Source organism: Lolium perenne, chromosome 3 (genome assembly GCF_019359855.2).
Source record: "Lolium perenne isolate Kyuss_39 chromosome 3, Kyuss_2.0, whole genome shotgun sequence".
Taxonomy (NCBI): domain Eukaryota; kingdom Viridiplantae; phylum Streptophyta; class Magnoliopsida; order Poales; family Poaceae; genus Lolium; species Lolium perenne.
This window is the reverse complement of record NC_067246.2, coordinates 144386580-144396095: the sequence shown is the minus strand read 5'-3', so window position 1 is coordinate 144396095 and position 9516 is coordinate 144386580. Positions and strand designations below refer to the sequence as shown.

The following is a 9516-nucleotide window of genomic DNA, read 5'->3' as shown; positions in this document are numbered from 1 at the left end:
GCCGGGGTGGGCCCACACCCTAGGGCGGCGCGGCCTGTGCCCCGGCCGCGCCGCCATGTGGTGTGGAGGGCCCACGGCCCCTTTCGCCTCCTTTTCTTCGCCAAACCCTTCGTCCCGAAGACCTAAGCCACAGAGGGTACCTCGCGAAGAGTTACAGCCGCCTCTGCGGGGCGGAGAACACCAGAGAGAAAAGAGCTCTCCGCGGGCGAGAATCCGCCGGGGAAATTCCCTCCGGGAGGGGGAAATCGACGCCATCGTCACCGTCATCGAGCTGGACATCATCACCATCACCATCATCATCATCTCCACCATCATCACCGCCATCTCCTCCGCAGCACCTCGTCACCGCTGTAGCAATTTGGGTTTGATCTTGATTGTTTGATAGGGGAAACTCTCCCGGTATCGATCTCTACTTGCTACACCACAGCACTACATTTCCGACCAACTTCGGTTGGGAAAAGTCAGTATAGATGTCGGACTATCGGTCGGAAAAAGTACTATCGAACTGTTGGTCGGCAATAGCTATTGTACACCGACCGATGATCGGTCGGAAATGTAAAAAATATTGATGTCTAACTATCGGTCGGGAAAGCACCTATGGCTGTCCAATCATCGGTCGGCAACAAACCCCGACCGACCAGTGGTGGCTAACTTGGACGAGACAGTCTCGTGTGGGCGCGCGAGGGAAAATCTAACTGTCGAGACGCGCCTAAAATTTAGCCTAAAGCCCGCCACTCTCTCAAAATATTTCGCCCGCGACCGCGCGACTACTTATCCTCTCAGCGCGTACCAGAACTGCTGGTAAAAAAAAAAAAAAAACACTCAGCCCACATGCTCGGTATCTCCGCCGCCTTCTTCGGAAGAAGTTCTTCCCAGCCGGCGGCCCCGCATGGCCGCATAACGTCCGGCGAGGGTGCTTCCCCAGATCTTCCGGTCGTCCTCATCTTCCCACGCCCCCTCACCTTCCGGCCAACCCCGTGGTCGCGTACGTCTCTGCCGCCCCCACCACGCCGGCACAGTCCACCACACGGCAGATCCAGATGGGATCCGCAATCTGACTCGCAGTACCGTCGCAGCAGCATGCAACGGAGACCATTGCCGTTGCTGCAGACCATCCGGAAGCAGTGTGCCGGATCCCGACGCCACGGCCTCTGCGAGTGCCTCGCCGGCAAGCCGAGCGCCGCCTCCTCCGACGAGCAGGCCGTCCACCGGCGCCAAAGGGAAGCCCCCACCACCTTCAGAGCGTTGCCCTCTACCAACACGGCAACGGGATTTTGACTAGTAAGTTTTGATTTTCTACTAATTTTTGTTGCTCTCTGATTGTAAACTGCTAGATTAAATACCGTAACAGTTATTTCAGGTGTATTTTAGAGCGAATTCGGGTTGATGAATGTTCCATTAGGCAATAGCATATTTGAGTGGTATTACAGGCAGTAATCAGGATCTGATTATGCAGCTATGGAAATAGCCGTTTCCAGTATGCAGCTATGGAAATTCTGGAGCTAAAGATGTGAGGTCAGTAAGTGGTCGTGTAGAGAATACGAGTTTGTGATGCGTTGTTATCTGTGCCTCATATTAGTCAGACTGTTCCTTCTCCAAAGTAATTACATCAAAAACTATAAATTGTAACGTAGAGCTCTTACACCAAATGGTAAAGATAATGTTGACTTTTGGAGGTGACATGAATCTGTAGAGATGCTTTTCCTTAAAACAAAAAAAGCCAAGATATTTTAGAACAAAGGATGTAACGTGTCTTAAATGCTAGGATTAAAATTGTGTCTTTTTATATGGATGAGGTTAAGTACTTTTTACTCTGCAGTGGCCCAAATAGGACAGGACATTCTGCAGAAGACCTCATAGATGCGGCTGAAAAGCACCCTGGATGGAAGGAAAATAGTCTGTTGCATGGCCATCTAGCAAGGTATTATCTCCACTTAGCTTGTATTGTTTGATGTGTGATGCTGCTATCTTAGATTCTTAGTCATGCGAAGAAGGCGATAGTTCATGTATTTACTTGTACAAAATGAAATATCTTAGTCATGCGAAGAAGGCCATAGTTCATGTATTCTTAGTCATGTGAAGAAGGCCATAGTTCTGTATTGATATGCTCAATTGACTGCATGATGAAGTTGGCCACTGGGGCTTGAACAAACAGTCAAACACTCTTATGTCCTTGTCTGATGACAGGATATGCAAAGTAAGACTTTCCTCCTAATAATTCTGGTCATTGTCATCCCAAACAGGTCCAACTGTAGCAAAGTCACAACTTGTTGGAAAGGGATGTGTACTTATGTACATGATATCAATATTTAGTCATTAGAGGAGTTATGATGCACCACTCTGTAGGCATAAAAACATTCTAATTTTGTAAAGCTGAGACTTTTAATATCCTAGATTTTGCAAAAGAAACCACCTATTAATGTTCAGTTGGTGCTGGCGCGTGCTTGCTGTTGTTCAATTTGTGCTGGCGCTGCCTATTAATGTTCGGCTTTGTTAGATTTAATTTGATCATAACCTGCAAAAATATATTTAATTTGATCATCTAATGTTGAGAATATATGATACTAATGACTTGTGACTGAACTGCATAAATTGTATTATAGAATATAAGCTGGACGGAACTGCATGCCCCTAGAGTTCTATAATATATCGCTCTAATCCTGTAGTGTCCCACAGGCTTCAGCGCAAGTACGCCCAGTAATTTCTTTCTTCTTATTCCTTAGTTTATTAATGTGTTTGCCTTCAGCTTTTCTAACACGCCTTATGTAGTTTTACCAGATTCCTCACAAAATAAACAAACTGTTTTGCTGAATGTTTTACCGTGTCTTTCCTCTGTTTCTCCCCTCGAGTACTAACCAAATTCATGAACACAGTGCTCACTGGACACAACCGGCATCAAATGGATCAGATCAATACTTCATAAAAAGTGGGTATTGTTTGCATTCGTTTTTATTTCAGTTCTATCACTTCATTCTCCCCTTGGTTTATCTATCTAGCAACCATATGATTGTATAATAAATCATCCGCAGATCCCAGTCTGAAGTACTTTTTTTATCTATGATTTCTTGCCTATGAAGGTAATAACAAAGATGTGGAACACACACATACATATTACACTAATTTTGGTTAATGTCTTCAATTTCGCTGGAAACTAAAATTGTGACTAGATAGATCATCTTGATGGTACTCTGAATACATTCGTGTACTATTTGAGCTAGCACGGGCAATGGCTCAAGTGTCTTTAATTTACTGAAAACTAAGGCTGTGATGCCAAATGAAGCTTGTGCTAAAGCTGTACTACTGTAGGATATTTTGTGGAAACAAAGGCACGTCAAGCTAGTGAACAAAGCCAGCCATGCCAGATATCAATGAATAAAGTGCCACGAACAAATGAGAGCTAGCTACTGATCTTAAGTAGAAGATACCTTAGATGAAATTGCATTTCTAGCCGCTATCACTTTCATTTCTATTAGTTTTTAAATCTGAGCATGGACAATACGCTAGCTAACAGTAGCTATAAATCAGGGCCGATTACTATGATGTGGTATGTCACAAACATGAGTGATGTACTAGTAGTTCTGGCATTTTCCTAAAAAAAAGTTCGGCTCAATGTAGTCTATTTATGTGTGTACTGTTGCACGAATTTGATGTACTAGTAGGTTTTGATTACTATGATGTGAGTTATCTTGTGAATGAATATTAATACTGTCATGCTTGTATATGTGAAGTGTGCCAATACAAATGATGTTAATTGAATAATTGTGCACATCTATGCTTTATACAATTTACTGCAATACCATTGCCTTTACATAGATTGGGATTGTTTTTCCTTTTGTAGGAAATACATGCAACATGTGGTGAAACCGGCGGTTCACGTCAATGATATTTCTGTAATGGGAGAGTCGTTGGATACATCCTTTACCCATTGTTTTGTAAACCTATACCGAGTATTGGCACTGAACAATACTTTTCCCTATATGCCTTTGGTTTATGAGAAATTTGGATGGTAATTATGTTGATAAGAGATGAACTATTTGTATGTGAGAATTAATTGTTTTGTTTCGGCATTGGGTTTAATATTTTTGGTGGGCATGCACGTTACTCTTATGAAATATGTATTTGTCTTGGATATTGCTGAGTACTAAATTTGGGACCTGATTGATATTGCATTGATAAAGCACAATGCCAAATATGCGAGTGTATTAAATGTTGGTCGGCAAAACCACTGCTATCAGATTGTTGCTCGGGGAAGTTGAATGGCAGGGGCAACATAATGTCGGTCGGGAAGAAATAGACCAACCAACTGTTGGTCGGTAAAGAAATGTTGGTCGGAAAAGAATTGTCGGTTGGCAAAGAGTACGTCGGTCGGCAAAGTACCACATAGACGACTAACTGTTGGTCGGCAATGAAATGTTGGTCGGGAAAGGTCTTTGCCGACCGGACTTACAGTGACCGACATTTTCGGTCGGTAAAACCCTTTCCCGACCGACTTTCCGACGGTGAAAGCTGCTTTTCCGACCAACTTGTTTGTTGGGGATCAAATGCTGTGGTATAGTGGTTGTTGATGCTATTGAGTGAAACCATTGAACCAAGTTTATGTTCAGATTGTTATTCATCATCATATCACCTCTGATCATGTTCCGTATGATGTCTCGTGAGTAGTTCGTTTAGTTCTTGAGGACATGGGTGAAGTCTAAATGTTAGTAGTGAACTATGGTTGAGTAATATTCAATGGTGTGATATTTAAGTTGTGGTGTTATTCTTCTAGTGGTGTCATGTGAACGTCGACTACATGACACTTCACCATTTATGGGCCTAGGGGAATGCATCTTGTATTCGTTTGCTAATTGCGGGGTTGCCGGAGTGACAGAAACCTAAACCCCCGTTGGTATATCGATGCAGGAGGGATCGCAGGATCTCAGAGTTTAAGGCTGTGGTTAGATTTAATTCTTAATTACTTTCTTGTAGTTGCGGATGCTTGCAAGGGGTATAATCACAAGTATGTATTAGTCCTAGGAAGGGCGGTACATTAGCATAGGTTCACCCACACAACACTTATCATAACAATGAAGATTATTTAGCCGTATGTAGCGAAAGCACTAGACTAAAATCCCGTGTGTCCTCGAGAACGTTTGGTCATTATAAGTAAACAAACCGGCTTGTCCTTTGTGCTAAAAAGGATTGGGCCACTCGCTGCAATTATTACTCTCGCACTTTACATACTCGTACTTTATTCAACTTACATCAAAACCCCACAGAATACTTGTCTGTGAGCATTTACGGTGAATCCTTCATCGAAACCGCTTGTCAACACCTTCGCTCCTCGTTGGGATCGACATTCTTACTTATCGAAGATACTACGATACACCCCCTATACTTGTGGGTCATCAAGACTATTTTACGGCGCCGTTGCCGGGGAGTGAAGCGCTATTGGTAAGTGGAATTGGTAAGGAAAACCTTTCTTGTTGTGCTGATTTTATTTACTTTCTTGCTATAAGTCATTATGGAGAGATCTTCTCTTCAATTTCTATTTGGGAAATCTACTACTACTGCAACGGTAGTGGATGAAGCGCCAAGGTGAGGAAGTGATACCATATAAGATCCCTACGAACATTCGTGACCGTGTTATGGATAACCGCTCTGAAGGGGAGGGAACTGTCCATCCCGGTGATCATTCTTGTTTTGCATGAATTATGCGGGTTATTCAAATGTGCAGGTATTGCTATGGATGAAGTGAGGAAGAAACTATTCTCTTTATCGCTGTCAGTAAAGCGGCGCATTGGTATAAATTCTTGGATAATGGGGATTCTCTTGAATGGAATGATATTGTGCCCCGGTTTTATTCTAAGTTCTATCCTCCAAGTGAAATTCATAAGGATCGGAATCGCATATATAATTTTTGGCCTCATGATGGAGAGAGTATTGCCCAAGCTTGGGGAGATTGAAGTCTTTAATGCTCAAATGCCCCATTCATGAGCTTCCTGGTAATGTTATTATTGATAATTTCTATGCAAGACTTTCTTTTCAAGACAAGACCTTGTTGGATACTTCTTGTTCTGGATCATTTACACGCAACAAAGAAGAGTTTAAAAGGGACCTTCTTGATCGGATCCAAGAAAATACTGAAGGTTGGGAGAACGACAAGGATAGAGAATCAGGTATAATTTATGATTATAAATGCATTGAAACTTTTATGGATACTGATAAATTTCGTAATATGAGTGCTACATATGGTCTTGATTCTCAAGTTGCTGTAAATCTTTATAAAGCTTTTGCCTCTCATTATGAATTGCCAAAGAAGAATTTTGATAAGTATCATGAACCGTATAAAGATAAAATTGATTCATCTATTAATAAATGCGTTGTAATTGAAACTGCTGATCATGTTATTCCTGAAGCTTACATTGAAAAAACTCCTTTTCCTGCTAAAATGAAAGAGTACTCTGTTATAAATAGTGCGGTTCATAAAAGTGAAAAGAAACACAGTAGAGCCTGAAGAACAAATAAAAGTTGAACCTCTTTGTTGCAATAATTAAAGATCTTGTGACCTGAAAATGTGGAGGATGGTCATATTATTTTCTCGTGAAGATGCTTCTAATATTGTTTCACATCCTAATAAACCCAAACAAGCTAGTGTTCCTATGCTATCTGTTAGAATTGGTGATCATTGCTATTATGGATTATGTGATATTGGTGCAAGTGTTAGTGCTATTCCGTATGAGCTTTACATGGAGATTATGCACGAAATTGATTCTTGTGAACTTGAAGATATTGATGTGGTTATTCAGCTAGCTAATAGAGAAACTATTTCTCCAATTGGTATTGTTCGAGATGTGGAAGTTTTATGCGGTAAGATTAAATATCCTGCTGACTTTTTGGTACTTGGTTCTGCTGCTAGTGATTATTGTCCTATTATTTTCGGTAGACCTTTTCTAAATACTTGTGGAGCTATTATAGATTGCAAGAAAGAGAAAATTTTGACTAAATTTGCTGGTGAATCTTATGAGTTTAACTTCTCTAAATTTACTAAAACTCCTTATAAAGCTGACTTGCCTAGTAATGATTTTAAAATGGAGCAATGTGCATCTATTGTTCTTGTTCCTAATAATCCTTTGCAGCAACATTTGGAGGATAGCGAGAGTGAAGTTTTTAGGAAAGAAAGAGATGAGCTTGAGGAAATTTTTCTTCGCCAACCTATTCTCAAGCATGATTTACCGGTGGAAGATTTGGGTACAACACCGCCACCAAAGGAAGATCCTGTTTTTGATTTAAAGCCTTTACCTGATAATCTTAAATATGCTCATATTGATGATAAGAAAATATATCCTGTTATTATTAGTTCTAAGCTTTCAGAGATTGAGGAAGAAAGGTTATTGGAAATATTGAAGAAGCACCGAGGCGCTATTGGCTACACTCTTGATGATTTGAAAGGGATTTCTCCTTCTATTTGCCAACATGCTATTAATATGGAAGATGATGCAAAACCTGTTGTTGAACATCAGCGTCGTCTAATTCCTAAGATGAAGGAAGTGGTAAGGAATGAGGTATTACGACTTCTTGAAGCTGGTATTATATATCCTATTGCTGATAGTAGATGGGTTAGTCCTGTGCATTGCGTTCCCAAGAAAGGAGGAATGACTGTTGTGCCTAATGATAATGATGAGCTTATCCCTCAAAGAGTAGTTGTAGGGTATAGAATGTGCATTGATTTTCGAAAAGTTAATAAAGTTACTAAGAAAGATCATTACCCTTTACCATTTATTGATCAAATGCTAGAAAGATTGTCTAAAAATACTCATTTTTGCTTTCTTGATGGTTATTCTGGATTTTCACAAATTGCTGTTAAAGCTAAAGATCAAGAGAAAACCACCTTTACCTGTCCCTATGGAACTTATGCTTATAGACGTATGCCTTTTGGTTTATGTAATGCTCCTGCTACTTTTCAAAGATGCATGTCTGCTATTTTTCATGGTTTTTGTGAAAGTATTGTAGAGGTATTCATGGATGATTTTTCCGTTTATGGGAATTCTTTTGATAGCTGCTTGCGAAACGTTGAGAAAGGTGTGGAGAGATGTGAAGAAACTAACCTTGTTCTTAATTGGGAGAAATGCCACTTTATGGTTAATGAAGGAATTGTATTGGGACATAAAATTTCTGAGAGAGGTATTGAAGTTGATAGAGCTAAAGTTGAAGCAATTGAGAAGATGCCCTATCAGGGACGTTAAAGGTATTCGTAGTGTTCTTGGTCATGTTGGGTTTTATAGGAGATTTATTAAAGATTTCTCCAAGATTTCAAAGCCTCTTACTAATCTTCTTCAAAAAGATGTACCATTTGTTTTTGATGATGATTGTAAGGAAGCTTTTGAAACTCTTAAGAAAGCCTTAACAACTGCTCCTATAGTTGAACCTCCTGATTGGAATTTACCCTTTGAAATTATGTGTGATGCTAGTGATTTTCTTTGTAGGCGCTGTTCTTGGACAGCGAGTAGATAAAAAACTGAATGTTATTCATTATGCTAGTAAAACTCTTGATGCTGCTCAAAGAAATTATGCTACAACCGAAAAAGAATTATTAGCTGTAGTTTTTGCTTGTGATAAATTTAGATCTTATATTGTTGATTCAAAAGTTACTATTCATACTGATCATGCTGCAATTAGATACCTAATGACAAAGAAAGATGCTAAGCCTAGGCTTATTAGATGGGTACTTCTTTTGCAAGAATTTGATTTACATATTGTAGATAGGAAAGGTGCTGATAATCCTGTTGCTGATAATTTGTCTAGATTGGAAAATATTTCTTATGATCCTGTTCTGTTAATGATAGTTTTCCAAATGAACAATTGGCTGTAATAAAGGTGAGCTCGCGAGACAGTCCTTGGTATGCCGATTACGCTAACTTTATTGTTTCCAAGTACTTGCCTCCAACCTTTTCAGCTCGGAAAGGAGGAAATTCTTTTATGACTTGAGGCATTATTTCTGGGATGACCCACACTTATATAAAGAAGGAGTGGATGGTATTATGCGAAGATGTGTCCCCGAATATGAACAACAGGAGATATTGAGTAAATGTCATGGTAGTGCTTATGGAGGACATCACGCCGGAGAAAGAACCGCGCAAAAGGTTCTACAATCAGGTTTTTATTGGCCAACTCTCTTCAAGGATGCGAGAAAGTTTATTCTATCTTGTGATGAATGCCAAAGGGTTGGTAATATCTCCAGACGCAATGAAATGCCTATGAATTATACTCTTGTTATTGAACCGTTTGATTGTTGGGGATTTGACTTCATGGGACCTTTTCCGTCTTCGGAAGGTAACACTCATATACTTGTTGCTGTTGATTATGTTACTAAATGGGTGGAAGCTATACCTACAAAAAGTGCTGACGGTGAGACCTCTTTAAGAATGCTTTTAGATATTATTTTTCCTAGATTTGGAGTACCTAGATATATTATGACTGATGGAGGTTCTCATTTTATTCATGGAGGTTTTAGAAAAACTCTTGCTAAGTATGGTA

General features: G+C 40.1%; 1 long non-coding RNA gene across 2 annotated transcripts; it reads left to right on the top strand.

Moving 5' to 3' along the window:
- The first annotated feature begins 787 nt into the window (after window positions 1-787).
- On the top strand, window positions 788-4062 carry LOC127326981 (uncharacterized). 2 transcript variants are annotated; one of them, XR_007868296.2, is made up of 5 exons: window positions 788-1281; window positions 1361-1515; window positions 1820-1921; window positions 2874-2926; window positions 3839-4062. It is a non-coding gene; the product is annotated as an uncharacterized lncRNA (long non-coding RNA). The 2 variants fall into 2 exon arrangements; XR_007868295.2 differs by having other exon boundaries at window positions 1352-1515.
- The last annotated feature ends 5454 nt before the right edge of the window (window positions 4063-9516 follow it).